The sequence below is a fragment of the Neoarius graeffei genome, chromosome 12, assembly GCF_027579695.1.
Source record: "Neoarius graeffei isolate fNeoGra1 chromosome 12, fNeoGra1.pri, whole genome shotgun sequence".
NCBI classification, from domain to species: Eukaryota; Metazoa; Chordata; class Actinopteri; order Siluriformes; family Ariidae; genus Neoarius; species Neoarius graeffei.
The window spans coordinates 30,116,482-30,135,810 of record NC_083580.1 but is presented as its reverse complement, the minus strand read 5'-3'; the positions used below and the strand labels follow the sequence as shown (position 1 = coordinate 30,135,810).

Below are 19,329 nucleotides of genomic sequence, written 5' to 3'. Positions count from 1 at the left end.
ATCATGAAAGGCATTTAAACCACTGAGACGAGATGACTAGCAATGCAAGTTAAACCAGGCGTTTAACTGTTTGCTACGTACTGCACCAAGTCGTGGACGCTGTGCGATGTGTGTTATTAGTGCTGGGATTACGTGTCATCAGAGACATTCAATTCTATTCTCTTCCTCTCTCTGGTGTCATGTAGGCAATGTGAATAATGGGCCATTTGGGCTATGTAAAATGTAAGCTCAGCTGACGTTTTATAGCGCAGTACATCCCGACAGATTGGAGTGTAGCCTACTCCGATGCGAAGCATTATCCCACAGTCTTACCCAAACGACAGGGCACACAATGCCTCTACATAGCGTGGATTTATTAGTGCATTTATTAGTCTCTGGCGAGAAACCAAATTCGCCAAAAGCACGCAACTTGGATCTGGAGGATTCCGCTGAACATTCTGAAATTCACAACAACTGTTTATTCTACTTTATTATACGGCTCTCTAGAATGTTGCCAGGGCTTCATTCTCACATTCTGGCCAGAGCCCTAGAGGACTCTGATTCTGGCTACATCGTCACAACGTTCTGTGTTTACTGAGGCTACCGGTATTTTAGCGAGTGTTTAGTGAATGCATTGTGGTCTAGCTAAACTGCTTAAGGGAACATCCTGGCTGGCTTGTATTAAACATTATACTGTGTATAAACAAATATGTTCAGATTAAATGAACTCAGACTTTGATATTGAAAATGATAAAAACATGTTAATGTCTACATGATTAAAAACAGAAAACAAGTAGGCCTACTAATTTTACATTTTTTTTTCTTGTTTAGATTTGCAGAATATCTGAAGAACAAGATCATCCCAAGTGAGACAGAGCAGCCATCCATTTCTGGATTCCTTACTGCAAAAGATACACAGTACAATGCTACCCACCCACAACAAAAAGCCATCACAAATTCAATACTAACAGATTTGGTCATTGGATGCAACATCCCTCTCTCAGTAGTGGAGAACAGATATTTCCGGAATTTTTTGTCAGTTAGTTGGTCTCTCTCACACACACAAACGTACTCAAGTCACGTTGTATTGTGTTAAAGGCATGTCATGTTGTATGTTGGGACAGTGCCTAACTTCAGAAGGAAAACCATTCTTTGATTCTAAAAGTACACAGATCATCTGTTAGCTTGGACTTTGAGTTTCATGTCTTAAAATACACATGAAAAGCATTTTTATGTGAAAAATGACATGAATGAAATGAAAAGAAAATGATTTTTGTTACACAGTACCAGTCCTAGTTTTGTTTAGAATTTTGTTTTAATTTCTCACTAATTTTCCAATAAAAAATTTAAGGAAATGGTCATACTTTCACTCATTCTCACACCCTTAGCCTCAGATGTACACTGACTCACTCAAACTAAACTCACTGAAAATTTAGGATGCTTTACTAACGTTAACTAACTAATCATTGTCTCCTCTGAGATTCTTTGATTGTCTTGGGGCACAAGCTCTAAAACATTTTAAAACGGAAAAGAATGGGTGTACTGTAGTTACTTGTGCTGACTCTATGAATCATTGACATTACATTACATTTAGCAGACATTTTTATCCAAGGTGACTGGCAAAGGAGGACATACACTGCAGTGTGAAGAGGTAATACATTTGTGATCAAAAATGTGTTGATTGCCTGTAGAATAAATGGTGACTTGTTAGGGACTTGGAAAAAAATGAGACTTGGACTCGACTTGGCTTGGGTAGGACTTGGACTTGACTTGGTCAAAAGTGCCTTGACTTGTGACTTGACTCGGACTTGAGTGGTAGGACTTGAGACTTACTTGTGACTTGCACATTAGTGACTTTGTCCCACCTCTGACTTCAACTATGAGAGACAGAATGGGGGGAAAGAATCCAGGAAATCACATTGTAGGATTTTAAATTAATTAATTGGTAAATTCCTCAGTAAAATAAGTATTTGGTCACCTACAAACAAGCAAGATTTCTGGCTCTCGCAGACCTGTAATAACTTCTTTAAGAGGCTCCTCTGTCCTCCACTCGTTACCTGTATTAATGGCACCTGTTTGAACTCATTATCAGTATAAAAGACACCTGTCCACAACCTCAAACAGTCACACTCCAAACTCCACTATGGCCAAGACCAAAGAGCTGTCAAAGGAAACCAGAAACAAAATTGTAGACCTGCACCAGGCTGGGAAGACTGAATCTGCAATAGGTAAGCAGCTTGGTGTGAAGAAATCAACTGTGGGAGCAATTATTAGAAAATGGAAGACATACAAGACCACTGATAATCTCCCTCGATCTGGGGCTCCACGCAAGATCTCACCCCGTGGGGTCAAAATGATCACAAGAACAGTGAGCAAAAATCCCAGAGCCACACAGGGGGACCTAGTGAATGACCTGCAGAGAGCTGGGACCAAAGTAACAAAGGCTACCATCAGTAACACACTACGCCGCCAGGGACTCAAATCCTGCAGTGCCAGACGTGTCCCCTGCTTAAGCCAGTACATGTCCAGGCCCGTCTGAAGTTTGCTAGAGAGCATTTGGATGATCCAGAAGAGGATTGGGAGAATGTCAGATGAAACCAAAATAGAACTTTTTGGTAAAAACTCAACTTGTCGTGTTTGGAGGAGAAAGAATGCTGAGTTGCATCCAGAGAACACCATACCTACTATGAAGCATGGGGGTGGAAACCTCATGCTTTGGGGCTGTTTTTTGCAAAGGGACCAGGACGACTGATCCGTGTAAAGGAAAGAATGAATGGGGCCATGTATCGTGAGATTTTGAGTGAAAACCTCCTTCCATCAGCAAGGGCATTGAAGATGAAACGTGACTGGGTCTTTCAGCATGACAATGATCCCAAACACACCGCCCGGGCAATGAAGGAGTGGCTTCGTAAGAAGCATTTCAAGGTCCTGGAGTGGCCTAGCCAGTCTCCAGATCTCAACCCCATAGAAAATCTTTGGAGGGAGTTGAAAGTCTGTGTTGCCCAGCGACAGCCCTAAAACATCACTGCTCTAGAGGAGATCTGCATGGAGGAATGGGCCAAAATACCAGCAACAATGTGTGAAAACCTTGTGAAGACTTACAGAAAACGTTTGACCTCTGTCATTGCCAACAAATGGGTATATAACAGAGTATTGAGATGAACATTTGTTATTGACCAAATACTTATTTTTCACCATAATTTGCAAATAAATTCTTTAAAAATCAGACAATGTGATTTTCTGGATTTTTTTTTTCCTCATTTTGTCTCTCATAGTTGAGGTATACCTATGATGACAATTACAGGCCTCTCTCATCTTTTTAAGTGGGAGAACTTGCACAATTGGTGACTAAATACTTTTTTGCCCCACTGTAATCAGTTAATTGTAAGGCGCATTCCCTTACACAGTCCGGTAAATCAAACCTTATTCCACTCGTGACTTTACTGGTATCTTTCCAGTTACGAGTTTCGGACTATCAACACACAGTGAATATAAAATAAAATACAGATGATCTACTCACCAAACGCTGAAACTAATTGATTAAGAAACAGATTTTTTCTCTGATTCCATTCTGTGTTGAGGGAGGAGGATCTCTCTCTCCTTCAGTAATAGTGATGAGATTCACAAATGATTCAGATCTTTTTCGAAACGAAACATAAAAATGACTCGATCGAGCGAATCGATACAGACGCATGCGAGTTTGTTCTAAAGAATCGATTCAGTGAAGCTTTCGTTAAGATTATAATCACCAGAAACATAGTTCTGACTGTTCATGTCCAGAGTACTGATTTGTTGTTTCATTTTCAGTAAATTAAAAAAATAAATCGCCACGAACACGAGCTAGTTATGATTAGCCTATTATATGTTCAGAATTTTCGTTTGCTTGTTTTCAGGTCTGCCTGCCTGTTTGCCTGTGAGGCAGAGATTTGTGAGTTGACTATTGCATAGAGACAAGAGGCGAAATAAGAGCATGTGCACACTACAAGTTTTATGTGGTGGTTTTTGTCATATCTGTTCTATTCTAGGTGATGAACAGATAAGGCGTGTTGAATAAACTTGTGTTTTATTACACGTTACTGCAGCGGCATGTCCAGGCATACAAAACAAAACATTTCCTGCTTCTCTTTTATCTAGTGCGCATGCCTAGCTCACAAGGTATTATGGGAACTGGAGTTCTAATGTTATTAACACATAACATCACAATTTTGCCGCCACATACTTCTTAGTTTTAACTACTTCGTATTCATCATTTATAGGATCTAGACATGGCACTGCAGCTATTAATGCAGTTTCATCATAACTGTCGCCTAGAACGGCATGAAGAATAAATCTGCTCCGACCAGCTGGCAGTGTCGCGACATTTTTATGAGCATGTCTACGAATTTGTGGTTTGTCTAACGAAGGCAACATTTTAATAATATCTTTAAGGTCTGATGCAGAAAGCAGATTATATGGCGCACTGTGAATTAGCATGTCTATGTTCCATACATAAGGCGAGCTAGATTGTAAGAAAAATACACTTACTTATTGATTCATTCCTCTTCCAACCCACTTGAAACACACTTCGTAAGCATGCCTCTTAACAGGTGCCATTTTGGGGGTCCTATTACGTACACACAAATGTACTGTAATATAATGTTGAAGCAGTACGTATAGACATTACAGTCAGGCAGTCTTGTAGACTGCTCAGGGGTCCTGTTACGAGGACCGTAATGCTCCGAATATCCATTGAGCAGAACGGCTTTGTTGCTTACCAAAGTAGTACTTACACATTTCGACAAATTTTTGAGCGCATTGTACCACATAAAATCGGTCAATAAGCACAACAAGTAATCATACATAAGGCGCGCTGGATTATAAGGCGTACTGTCAATTTTTGAGAAAATTTAAGGATTTTAAGTGCGTCTTATAGTCCCAAATTATGATAATAATGATGAAATTACAGGCCCGTTTGTTTGCCATTAAAAACAAGATTGGATAAATTTAACTTTCTAATAATGTTGCAAAGCATACGCTAGCTTATCTTGAAAACGCTGACTACATTTGTAGATTACCTCGCGGACCACTCGTTTTTTAGTACCGGCATATTCGAGCTTACAGAGGGTTTTTTTTTTACCAGGCTTGGGTTTCTCAGGTTTAGCACCTGTCTCAAGAGATGCAAGCACGCTATCAGCAGGGCATGAAAGGTTACTTAAATCTGGATATAGTTTTTTTTAATTCCGTGAAAATCATCCCATATTGATTTCATTCTGACCCATTCTAAATAGCCTTTAATCATATCATAATCTAATTCTCGTATATTTGTCTATGTGCCGAGGCGAGATATTAAAAGTTCCTGCATGAGGATAAGTCAAAAACTAAGGCTGGGATTCAGTCCAGCCGGCCAAATTGTCTAACCACGGTAGAATGCTAAACCACAGCGATTCATCCAATCCCATGGGGTTTTCTCGGGGTCCGCTCTGAGTACCTTAACACAATTTCTCCCCATGGTGACACGAAAGGACCATCTCGAGATAAATTATTCTGTGGTAACCCACACAGACATGCGCGCACTAATCATCCCGTGACAACTATTCACGGGGATACACAAATCGTCCCGTGGCAATTCTCCACGGGGATGAATGGGTTTTCGGATACCACCAACCAGGCGGAAGTCCCCTAAAATAAAAGAGACCTCTTACCTGATTGATGGCATCCCGGACGAGCCCCCAAACTGTTAGGTTTCTTCACCTCTTGCCCTCAGCCTCAGCCGGAGCGATTACCATCTCGAGATCAGTCCCCCCGTGTCACCCAGAGCCACTCTGGGGTGAGTCGCGAAAAAAGACAGGAACCCCTATAAGTTCACAATCTTTATTTGCAAGTCCCCAAAGATGAAAGGGTACAGAGGGCTTTTATATGTCTGTATGTGTGTATATGGGGGGTGTGAGTGAGTGACATCATTTTTGTGTGTGTGTGTGTGTGTGTGTGTGTGAGAGACATCACTGCAGCTGTGTGTGTGGGGGGGCAGTGTGCGTGAGGGGGACATCAGCTGTGTGTGTGTGTGTGTGTGTGTGTGTGTGTGTGTGTGTGAGAGAATGAGTGTGACATCACTGAAGACCTTGGAATGTTCAGACACATTTCTGATCAATAAGAAAAATGTTCTGATATGATGTGATAGCAATGTTCTTATAATATCAAAGGCCATTGTTTACGCACAGCCTGTTCTTAAGATAGCACAGAGCAATAGCAATGGAATGTCCACATAAGATTAAACAAAATATTTGCACATGTCAGTCTTGGTTAAACTAAGATCAAGAATAAATCCTTACAATTAAGAATAAATCCTTACATGGTTAAAAGTGGAACCTCCCACCGTCGACGAATGGATTGAAATTGTTTGAGATCTATGTTATGGAAAAGATTTCTTTTTCCCTCAAAGTTGAGAAAGATGATTTTTGTAAGATCTGGACCAAGTGGACTGAATATGTAAAACCAATCAGATCTGATTTTATTTAACTATACTCATGTTTTGTGTGAATCTACCCTCTTTTATTTATTTATATATATATATATATATATATATATATATATATATATATATATATATATAACTGGTGACTCTAAATTGACCGTAGGTGTGAATGTGAGTGTGAATGGTTGTCTGTGTCTATGTGTCAGCCCTGTGATGACCTGGCGACTTGTCCAGGGTGTACCCCGCCTTTCGCCCGTAGTCAGCTGAGATAGGCTCCAGCTTGCCTGTGTCCCTGTAGAAGGATAAAGCGGCTAGAGATGATGAGATGAGATGAGATGATTGCATGTAGGGGTGCGCTCCCCGGTTCTGTTTGTGTTATTGCTTCCACCTGGAATGGTTTGGGTCCATGGAAGAAAGCTCCAGAGGGGCAGTATGTACAACATCACTGTGTCCTTGACGAACTGAGTTAATGTACATGTGTAGTGATGTATGTGATGGAGATGTGCCTTTCTGAATAAAAAGAGAATTAAAAAAAAAAAATAGGCTTACCTGAATTCAACCATTTACATTGAAACCGGATATTCACCTGTGACGTAATCAGTATGCTGTTTGCCTTCATTACACAGAAATATCAAATAGACGTTTCTAATTCTTAAAAAAAAAATCAAAATAAAAAATCGTCGGGTGCGTTCACTGCTTCAGGGGGGGTTGAATGCAGAGAAAGAATTTCACTGTGCTTTATTACATGCGAACAAAGGCTTCAAATTCAAAAAATTTCATAAATTTTCTGTAACCATGTGATTTTTACTGGCAACAAAATCCACGAATCAACAGACTTGACTTGTAGGAAGTCTGATTCTCACTCGGCAAGATAACGCATATGCAGTAAAAAATACGAAGAAACAATCCTGTTGTCCTAGCAATGTGATTCTTGCCTAAAAAGATCATTTCTCAGTGAATAAAAATAACAAAACAAAAGCATCTCATTATCTCATCTAATCTCATTATCTCTCGCCACTTTATCCTGTTCTACAGGGTCGCAGGCAAGCTGGAGCCTATCCCAGCTGCCTATGGGCGAAAGGCGGGGTTCACCCTGGACAAGTCGCCAGGTCATCACAGGGCTAACACATAGACAACCATTCACACTCACATTCACACCTACAGTCAATTTAGAGTCACCAGTTAACCTAGCCTGCATGTCTTTGGACTGTGGGGGAAACTGGAGCACCCGGAGGAAACCCACGCGGACACGGGGAGAACATGCAAACTCCGCACAGAAAGGTCCTCACTGGCCACGGGGCTTGAATCCGGACCTTCTTGCTGTGAGGCGACAGTGCTAACCACTACACCACCGTGCCACCCCAAAACAAAAGCATGTCACATAAAAATACAAGGAAATTTAAAATTTTGGGGATTTTTGGAAAAACAACAGCCAGCAATGGAGTGTGTGGCAGCGATGCTGTGGTCAAGCATGGACTGTGAATAGGGAGGAGTCAGGCTGAACTAGCAGGTAATGTGACCAGTTACACCTGTGTTTAATTACTGGCTGTCGTGTATATATACACACAGTGTGTGTGTATATATATATATATATATATATATCTCATCTCATTATCTCTAGCCGCTTTATCCTTCTACAGGGTCGCAGGCAAGCTGGAGCCTATCCCAGCTGACTACGGGCGAAAGGCGGGGTACACCCTGGACAAGTCGCCAGGTCATCACAGGGCTGACACATAGACACAGTCCAAAGACATGCAGGTTAGGTTGACTGGTGACTCTAAGGCCCTGTCCACACGGCAACGGATTCAGGTGAATCTGATAAAATTGTTTATCGTTTCGGTCTGGCGTCCACACGGCACCAGCGTTTTGGGTGCCCCACAGCTATATTTTTTGAGAACGGGTTCCAGAGTGGAAAAATCCGGCAACGGCGCCATTGCGAAGTCGTCTGGATGAGTAGAACGGATTTGTTTACGATGACATCACAACCACATGACTAGAACAAGCAGCACTCTCGCTGTTTTGTATGAACCACTGCATTGCATTCACTTTTGTATACAGCTTTTCTTTTAAATAAACAAGTAACTGAACCATTTCTTGAATTTCTTTTTTTATTGGATAAGACTGCTTTTCAAAATGTTCACACACAATATATAAAGTTATCTAAATTATATAAAAATGCTTTTCAAAATGTTCACACACAATAAGAAAATAAAGTTATATAAAACTATGCATACTAATAAAACTAATTTGTACACACAGAAGGCACGATTTCCTCACGTAGTCGCAGCCATCTTCTTCTTGTTGTGTGTTTGTTCCTGACAGTGCTTCACACCGGGTAGAAGAAGGGGTTTATGCGCATACGTCTACTACTTCTATTGTTCTGGTGTCTCCGATGGGACCGTCTTACAGCGCCCCTAGAGGTGTGGCATGTGTATTGCATCGTTTTCAGCAAGTGTTGCGTTGCCATATGTACCTGATATTTTACTGATCCGTTGCCCATGTGGACGCGATATTTTTTTTAATAAAATCTTGTTGTCGTGTGGATGTAGCCTAAATTGACCGTAGGTGTGAGTGTGAATGGTTATTCATATTCACACCTACGGTCAATTTCGAGTCACCAGTCAACCTAACCTGCATGTCTTTGGACTGTGGGGGAAACTGGAGCACCCGGAGGAAACCCACGCGGACACGGGGAGAACATGCAAACTCCGCACAGAAAGGCCCTCGCCGGCCACGGGGCTCGAACCCGGACCTTCTTGCTGTGAGGCGACAGCGCTAACCACTACACCACCGTGCCGCTGTGTGTGTATATATATATATATATATATATATATATAAAATGTGTATGTGTGTGTGTGTATATATATATATATATATATATATATATATATATATATATATATATTAGTGCTGTCAAAAATGTCGCGTTAACGTGTTAACTTGACTCAATTTTAATGGCGATAATTTTTTTATCATGAGATTAACGCTCTGTGACATGATGCCACGCCCCGCACAGCCAGAGTCCTCTGCCCTCCCCCGAAGAGCCACGGTGCTCGGCTTAGGTTTCGTTTTCCCATTGGCGGCTCCAGCCCCACTTTGCAGTGGCTGTGACGTGTTAAGCTCTGCAATAAAAAAAAAAAAACATTGGTACAACCAGTGTTTGAACTATGCCGATATTTTCGGGGGGGTCCCTTTTTTTTTTTTCCCTTGGGGGTGCTTGCGCTTGTCTCAGAGCGCGGATCTCCATCGCGCGCTCACTTCAGATATGCAAATGCTTCCCGTTACACACGATTGCTATGTCAATAAACATCATTTTGCCAATATTTTAGAGACCCCCCAACATTTCCCAAATCATGTTTTCAAGGGATCGCATGTCTGTTTCAGGGGATCTCGGATCCCCCGAGTACCCCCGTAGTTCCAACGGTGAGCAAGCCCATTCACTTTATGCTGATAAGAGAATTACAATGGTTTTTCATGTGACAAAAATGTGCAATTAAATTGCGATTAATCGCGAGTTAACTATGACAGTCGCGACATTAATCGCGATTAAATATTTTAATCGCTTGACAGCACTAATTATTTATATATATATATATATATATATATATATATACACACACACACACACACACACACACACACACATATATATATATATATATATGTGTGTGTGTGTGTGTGTGTGTATATATATATATATATATATATATATATATATATATATATATATGTGTGTGTGTGTGTATATATATATATATATATATATATATATATATATATATATATATATATACACACACACACACAATATTTTATATATGGGTCATTCTACGAAACCGGTGCCTTTTGTGTCCGCATAATTTCATGACCTCTAAAAAATGTCAGAAATTGTGAAAATGTATTTCAAATGAACAAAACTGTTTAAGTGTTGTGAATTACACAATGCATGTTTTACTGTCACTGTAAACAAAAATTCTACATTTTTTTCATCTTTTTATCATATACACAACCTATTTTCCCATGTCCGGGAAGTCCCGTATGGAATTTGCACCTAACATATTTACATAAATATATACATTTTTCAAACAATTTTTATTAATTTCATGAATAAAATTACATACTTCGTAAAATACAGAAGTTTTGTTTAGAATAAAAGTATCATTTATTTTCTAAAAATCACAATTTGTGCTCATCCCACAATTTTACATACCACCCTGTAACGCCTACACGTTTTGGCTGTTAGAAAGACAGTGTCTCTTTAAGTGACATCACAGGAAGCTGATGACATCACTCAAACCCTTGGCCAAAGTCAGGATCCCAAGCAGGCAAGTTCCCACACAATTTGATATGATTTATTTGCTCTTTTTGGTAGTTAGATAGGGTCCATTAAGCTTAACCTTACCACCCTGTAACGCATAATAGACAGGGAAACTATAAAAAATTCTTGTTTTCTTTCAGCTTTTAAGGAAAATAGAGAGATTTGTAAACTGGATTGTACATTTGTTAGCTATGCTAGTTATTATCAGAACTAGCTGAGGTCATTCTGAGGTGAAATTTACCACCCTGTAACACTTTTTGTATTGTTACAGGGTGGTAAAGGGAACATATGAGGGCTTGTCAGTGGCATTAAGATTATAATTCATTCAAATGTTGTATCTATATTTAGGGATTTACATACTATTATAAGTACAGAAACCTATTTATTATTTATTTATTTATTAAGAGCACTGGGAATACAATCAAAGCTTCAGTGAGTCATTAGCAGCGAGTTCATACCAGCCAGATAGTTTGAATGCTGCGTTTTTATGTAAACAAAATCTCACAACCAGTTATGAGTTGTCCCTCTTTAAACTTATCACACTCACTTGTATCATTAATCATAATTTTCATAATTTAATGTTAATTTGCAGATGATCATGGCCCCAATGAGCAATGAAGAACGGCACCTTTTCGACGTCCTGGAAGTCATTGAACCGTCACAACCTGTGACATCCCGTCACCTTGGAATCAAGAGGGATGTATGGAAGCGTCTTTCCAAGATCCATGCCTAATCATCATTAGAGTCAGAAATACAGCTAGAATCAGTTAGAGTTAGAAAAGTTAGTTAACGATTCAGGGTGCAATGTTAGTGTTTTAAACAATAGTTTCAAAGCTAAATGTACTTCATGTTTTTGTATGGTCCATGAGAAATGAAATTAAGAACAACAACAAAAACAATCTTCTGAATTCTGCCCATGTTGAATGCACTTACTAACGTTTTTTTATTTGTATTTGTGAAACCTTTTATCAGTAAATATTTCATATGTATTTTGGCTCTTGTCTTATATTTGCTGTCCCTACATATATCCAGGAAAAATTAATAAAACTAATGTTGATGCATGGAAACAAACCAAATCAACAGACCCAAAGCAGGACTTACCACTCTGTAACATGACTTACCACCCTGTAACAATGTGTTTTTTGTTTAAATTCATGGAAATGCTGTGAAATATCCCCAAAATAATTGTTTTATCATAATGTGATAAAATAAGCCTATTAACAAAGGTAACTTTCATTTCACAATATGGGGTAAAATGGCAAATATTGTTAAAACACCAATTAAAAAACACTGAGAATTCATGTTATGGAGATAGAAATATAAATTACATAAATATCTGATTAAAAACCCAACTTGCAATTTCTAATATCATATTATGAACATTTATGTGAGAGGAAAATATAAGATGATTTGAAATTAATATATGTATTATGCTTCAAATTTAGTGCATCTTGTCCGTTACAGGGTGGTAAAACACATGACACCTGGGTCACAATAAAGAGGATAATATTAACAGGAATTTATGCACGAGGTGGGAAAATACATTTTTTTGTGGCTCTGATGTCACATATTTAATATGAGTATCTTAAAAAATAGCTTATCTTAAATTATTTTTTAAAGAATTGCAATGTGGAAAAGGCACCGGTTTCATAGAATGACCCTCATATATATATATATATATATATATATATATATATATATATACACACACACATATATATATATATACACACACATATATATATATATACACACACATATATATATATATATATACACACACACACACAGTTAGGTCCATATATATTTGGACACTGACACAAATTTTGTTTTTTTTTTACCTGTTTACTGAAACATATTCAAGTTATAGTTATATAATGGACATAAAGTCCAGACTTTCAGCTTTCATTTGAGGGTATCCCCATTAAAATTGGATGAAGGGTTTAGGAGTTTCAGCTCCTTAACATGTGCCACCCTGTTTTTAAAGGGACCAAAAGTAATTGGACAATTGACTCAAAGGCTATTTCATGGGCAGGTGTGGGTAATTCCTCCGTTATGTCATTCTCAATTAAGCAGATAAAAGGCCTGGAGTTGATTTGAGGTGTGGTGCTTGCATTTGGAAGATTTTGCTGTGAAGAAAACATGCGGTCAAAAGAGTTCTCAATGCAGGTGAAACAAGCCATAAGGCAGATTCTACCATAACAGAGGCCAGTTAAGTCCCATCTCCTTAAATTGCTGAATTGATTATTTTGATCATTCTATTAAGTTTTTCTAGTAGCATTTGGGGTCTTGGACATTCACAGTAAATTTTAGGACAGTAGTCCTGGTAACTAATTAATAAAAGCCTGACATGACAGACATGCTAAATGACAATAGAAACACATTGGTTTCTATCATCAAAATCTGACAGACAAACTAACGTCTACCATCATATTCTGACAGACACTCTAGATGACAATAGCAACAAAACTGTTTCTTACATTATTAATCTGACAAATTTAGTAATAATAAATACCTCATCACTAGAACCAAATAATAAAATAAAATATTGAAATAAAAAATACAATTTGTTAGATTTTAAAGCCATGATTTAAGTTAGTTTATAGTTTTAAGTTAGTTTTATAATTGCAGAGTGTAATTTAGGATTGTTAAGATGTTAAGACTTTGAGTTTAATCCTGAATCCTAGGCCTGTGACCTTCCTCCAGTGAAGTAGAAGTAGTGCTGGCCTAGCACTTCTTTGCTAGACTAGACATAAACATGTCTTTATTTAAAATGTTAAATGCTGAGTTGTTAAGGACATATTCTTGATAAATTGTAAATGCTGAGTTGTTAAGAACATATTCTTGATATGGGATGTTTTGCTTATGATTGTTTTACTACATATTAATGAAATTAAGATGTAATTTGCTGACTTGGCACAAGACTTAGCACATTTACATACGCACACGCATAACACACACATTTTCACCCTCTACACGCCAAGGACACATACACACACACACACATTCATTCATACACGCACACACATTCACACACACATTCACGCGCGCACACGCACACACATTCACACACGCACACACATTCACGCACACACATTCACGCGCGCACACGCACACACATTCACACACGCACACACATTCACGCGCCCACACACACATTCATTCTCACACACATACACGCGCGCGCACACACATTCATTCACACACACACATACTCGCGCGCGCACACACATTCATTCACACATACTCGCGCGCACACACATTCATTCACACATACTCGCGCGCGCACTCACACATTTACGCACATACATGCACATATGTAGACAATACATAAACACAGAGATAAATCGATGCTATAAAATGTTTTCAAAAATGTTTTTATTTTGACGGAAAGACTGTGAATAAACTGGCAGTGAAACCGATTTCTGGTTTTCCTGGTCTGTTTCCTTCGCGGTGTTTCCGTTCCAGATATCTGTAGGTGGCACGAAGGCGTTGGTCTCGGGAGGTTGACCGTTCTGGCTGGGAGAACCCTAACACAATTTATTTTCAAAATTGAAATATCAACAATAATTGTCAGAACAGTGACGATAGACACGACTGTGTCACTTTCGCGGGGAAATAACACCTTGAAATGGCCTGTCGGCTGAAAGGGTCGCAAGTGGCTTTGATTTATCTCAACTTACGATAGTTTTCCTCCAGAAAAATTTAAATATGAATGCACAAATATATTCTCAATGTTTCTATCGTCAAAAATTTCTATCGTCAGGATAGCTGACTGAAAATCTTACCTTGATTTATTTGATGAAATCTAGCTGTCAGAACTCCAAGTCTTGCCCGGAAGTAAATGTCTGCTGTCACAAAAATCATGCGCAGTAGAATTTCCTCTTTGCGTCAGTCAACATGTGTGTGGTGAGGGCTTGAATTTTGCTATTGTCAGGTGCATTTGACTGACAGACTGACGATAGCATTTTTTAAAAATAACTGTGGGCTTCTCTCGTGAACGAAATAGTTTTTTTGCTGTTAATCTATTTCAACTCTATCTGTTGACACCCAAAAATTATAAAGCCTGCTTCCACACGATAACTACCAAAGATCCATAATGGCCGAGTCTATAGTCAGGTCATCTGACAGAAATTCACTGACGATAGCAACAGGGATAATGAAAGTGATTTTTAAAATGGGAGTTATGTCTGTCAGATATGTCAAAGAAATAGAACTTTATTCTTTAAAAATCTTTTATTGATATACTCGGTGTATTTTTAAATGACGTGCTGTTTTAGAAGACCAAATACCATATTTTCAATCTTGAAAATATTACCTCACTGAAAAAAGGACAAGAAAAATTTCTTATTTTGTGGGCAAGAGGTTAATGGATCCAGTTACGGTAGAATCTGCCATCCTTAAGCTGCGAAAACAGAAAAAACTCATCTGAGAAATTGCTACAATATTAGGAGTGGCAAAATCTACAGTTTGGTACATCCTGAGAAAGAAAGAAAGCACTGGTGAACTCATCAATGCAAAAAGACCTGGACGCCCACAGAAGACAACAGTGGTGGATGATCACAGAATAATTTCCATGGTGAAGAGAAACCCCTTCACAACAGCCAACCGAGTGAACAACACTCCCCAGGAGGTAGGCGCATCAATATCCAAATCTACCATAAAGAGAAGACTGCATGAAAGTAAATACAGAGGGTTCACTGCACAGTGCAAGCCACTCATAAGCCTCAAGAATAAAAAGGCTAGATTGGACTTTGCTAAAAAAGCCAGCACAGTTCTGGAAGAACATTCTTTGAACAGATGAAACCAAGATCAACCTCTACCAGAATGATGGCAAGAAAAAAGTATGGTGAAGGTGTGGTACAGCTCATGATCCAAAGCATACCACATCATCTGTAAAACATGGCGGAGGCAGTGTGATGGCTTGAGCATGCATGGCTGCTAGTGGCACTGGGTCACTAGTGTTTATTGATGATGTGACACAGGACAGAAGCAGCTGGATGAATTCTGAGGTATTCAGAGACATACTGTGTGCTCAAATCCAGCCAAATGCAGCCAAACTGATTGGTCAGCGTTTCATAATACAGATGGACAATGACCCAAAACATAAAGCCAAAACAACCCAGGTAAAGGCCCATCAGGCCCATATAAAGTGCTGGTAGTTAACACATCAAAAAACAGTAAGAACACTTTTCTGAGCAATACAAGTATTGAACACTGAACTTGTTGCTTTTCCTCTGCTTCAGATAATATAAAATAAATAAAACAGACCCATCAATCACAGTGCTGTAAGTTAGCACATCAAAAATAACATTGTTCATCATCACAAAATAAAGTGCTGAAATAACATCAAGTAATCACTTCTAGTAGGCTATTGAGGTTTTTCACCCACGTGACCAAGTCATGTGATGCATCGTTAGGCTGCCATTTTGGACGTCACGGCTCGAATCAGTTTGAATGCGAGGAAGGCGACAAACGAAAAACATAAAAGAAAAAGGAGCGAGATGCAGAAAACACCTTCACTATCCAGCGACGTAGGGCATTTACAGGGCGAGCAGAGGGAGAGGTATTTGCAAAAATTGAGGTTAGCAGGCTTAGAGAACGACGTTTACCTGCTTCCACCAGGATTGTTCACTGACATACGGAAGTACACGAAGCCCTCGTCTTTACCTGACTTCGGCCCACATGATCTGTATACCTATGTCGTTAAAAACCCATCGCCATACACAGGTATTGATCTGAAAGCGTATAAGAGTTTGGATGCCTACAAATATTTTGTGCCAGGCTGGGTAACATGCCTACATCAGTGGGTCATCCCTGGAGCCGGTGGTCGCCATCTTATTACAGCTAAGGTTTGTTCACATTTTCATTTACTTTCGCTCCTCAGGATAAACAAAATGTTATTAAATGTCATTGAAATAACTTCTTAGTCTGTTGAGACATGGCCCGTTATAAATTTGCTGTTACCAGGCAATGACCAAGAACTGTATTATTAGGGTCGGTGTCTGTGTTGTAGCAGTGTACTAGCAGCTAGCTGTTAGCACTAGCTAATGTCAACAACATAGTAGCTAGTATGTTACTGTAGCAATGTTTACGTTCAGTCATTTGGATGACTGTTAAAACCTTTCAGTCTCAAGTTTTTCCTTTACTGTATTTACTAGTTTACTGTAATTATGATCCGGCAGCTATTTACACCGGATCCAGTGTAAATAGCTGCCGGAGCGCGCTCCGGCTTGCTCCCCCTCAAATTAAGCAGCGCGCTCCGGCTTGCTCCCGGAGCGCGCTGCTTAATTTGAGGGGGAGCAAGCCGGAGCGCGCTCCGGAACCTCGGCCGGAGCACTCCGGGAGCAAGCCGGAGCGTGCTGCTTAATTTGAGGGGGAGCAAGCCGGAGTGCGCTCCGGCAGCTATTTGCACTGGATCCGGTGTAAATAGCTGCCGGATCATAATTACAGTAAACTAGTAAATACAGTAAAGGAAAAACTTGAGACTGAAAGGTTTTAACAGTCATCCAAATGACTGAACGTAAACATTGCTACAGTAACATACTAGCTACTATGTTGTTGACATTAGCTAGCTTGACCTTCAAAATGGCGGACACCGGGGCGTCACGTGACCCTGTGACGTCAGGTGAAATACCTCAATAGAGGACATAGCAGCTATGCTGACCTCATGCCTCATTTCTTCTTCTTCAGCCAGTCACTGAGACGGACCAGCTTGGTCACATTTTCTGGGAGCAAGGCTGCCCTTTTCTTTTGCACTATGTGGCCTGCGAGGCTAAACAGTCTCTCACAAGGTACGGAGTTTGCCGGGGAGGCCAGGTACTTGCGTGCTAGGGCTGACAGCTTTTCATAGGCTCCTGAGTGAGCATACCACCACTGCAGGGGACAGTCATCAATACTGATGCGGGGCTCTGCTCTGTAGCGCTGGAGCTCTCCAGACTCCATTCCATCTTCTTCTGAGTCAGAGTCAGACCCCAGCAGGAGAGCGCTCCTCCTCTTCTTCTGAGCTGGTTCATCATCCTCTGTGGAGGGCTGGAGAGTAGCTGCTCTTCTGGCCTCTGCTGCTTGGAGCATGTTCTCCAGACTGGTCCACACTTGAATGAATGGATGAATAGATGGATGGTGATTGAATGAATAATTGTCATTAAAGTGCAGTGGGCCGTTTTATTTTATTTTTGAAGTGTTGCATTTCGGCGGCACGGTGGTGTAGTGGTTAGCGCTGTCGCCTCACAGCAAGAAGGTCCTGGGTTCGAGCCCCGGGGCCGGCGAGGGCCTTTCTGTGTGGAGTTTGCATGTTCTCCCCGTTTCCGCGTGGGTTTCCTCCGGGTGCTCCGGTTTCCCCCACAGTCCAAAGACATGCAGGTTAGGTTAACTGGTGACTCTAAATTGACCGTAGGTGTGAATGGTTGTCTGTGTCTATGTGTCAGCCCTGTGATGACCTGGCGACTTGTCCAGGGTGTACCCCGCCTTTTGCCCGTAGTCAGCTGGGATAGGCTCCAGCTTGCCTGCGACCCTGTAGAAGGATAAAGCGGCTAGAGATGTAATGTGTTGCATTTCTTATGTGAAAAGTGCTATAGAAATAAAGTTTGATTTGATTGGACAGATTAGTCCAGCTTATCCTTATAGTCTTTACCTGTTCCCTCTTTTCTCTTGGAAGACGTTTCAAATCCTTGAAACGTGGATCCAGTGCTGTGGCCACCTTGAACCATGTCTCGTTGGCATCAGCTCGCCGTGCTGCCAGGTCCTTCTAGAAGGCATTCTTGAACTTCACCATGTAGGCTGGATCATCATCAGTGATGTCCAGATGGCGAAAAGCAGGCAGCACTACAGAGCAAGAGACATAGGCCTCACCACCCAGCAGCTCAGTCACATACCTGCAGAGGTGGATAAGTTTGCAAAATAAATTTAGCTGGAAATTTAAATTAAAAGTGTAACTGATTTCCAATTTAATTGTCCTTAAAAGTAACTACCTAATGTTCATTCATTTTTGGATTACATATGTGACAGTGGTTTATTTAATTAAAATGGATGGGTGTTTATTTGGGCTTACCTGCATGGTTCAAGCAGGACCTCCAGCCTCTGCAGTTTCCCCCACTCAGCTTCGGTTGGCATGACCAATCTGTGGTTGTTCTGTTGGTCAAACGTAGCCTGGACAGCCTCTTGGTTGCGTAGGAGGCGTGAGACCATTGCGAGTGTTGAATTCCACCTGGTCGGTACATCTTGTATAAGTTGCTTGGTCTTTTTTCCAAGTGCTACTTGTTGCTGATTAAGTTCTGTGGTACTCGCAGGGCTTTGTTTGAAATGTCCAACAATCTTGCGGCACTTTGCTAGTACACCAGCAAACCCACTGCTATTGAGGCAGACCGTGATGGTCCTCTGGAGAATGTGAGCATTGCAGGCGATGTGCTCGTATGGAAGGGCTCTCATAGCAGCCAGCATGTTTGCTGTGCTGTCTGTACCGATGGTGGATATCTTGTTTTCAATTCCCCAGTCATTTGCCACCTTGAGGAACTGTTCGGCGGAATTCAACAGCAAAGTGCCTGGTTTCTGTTTTCATGACGGTCAGCGCAAATGAGTTGAG

The 19,329-nt window shown here is 40.4% G+C and overlaps 1 long non-coding RNA gene across 1 annotated transcript in view; it reads right to left on the bottom strand.

Annotated features, from left to right (window-relative positions):
• LOC132895324 (uncharacterized) overlaps positions 1 to 14,648 on the bottom strand; it is a 37,238-nt gene extending 22,590 nt beyond the window's left edge. The window contains exons 1-2 of the long non-coding RNA XR_009655724.1: positions 14,537 to 14,648; positions 11,377 to 11,477 (exon numbers count right to left, since the gene is read on the bottom strand). This is a non-coding gene — a long non-coding RNA (uncharacterized LOC132895324). The remainder of the gene's footprint in view (positions 1 to 11,376; positions 11,478 to 14,536) is intronic.
• Positions 14,649 to 19,329: the final 4,681 nt, after the last annotated feature.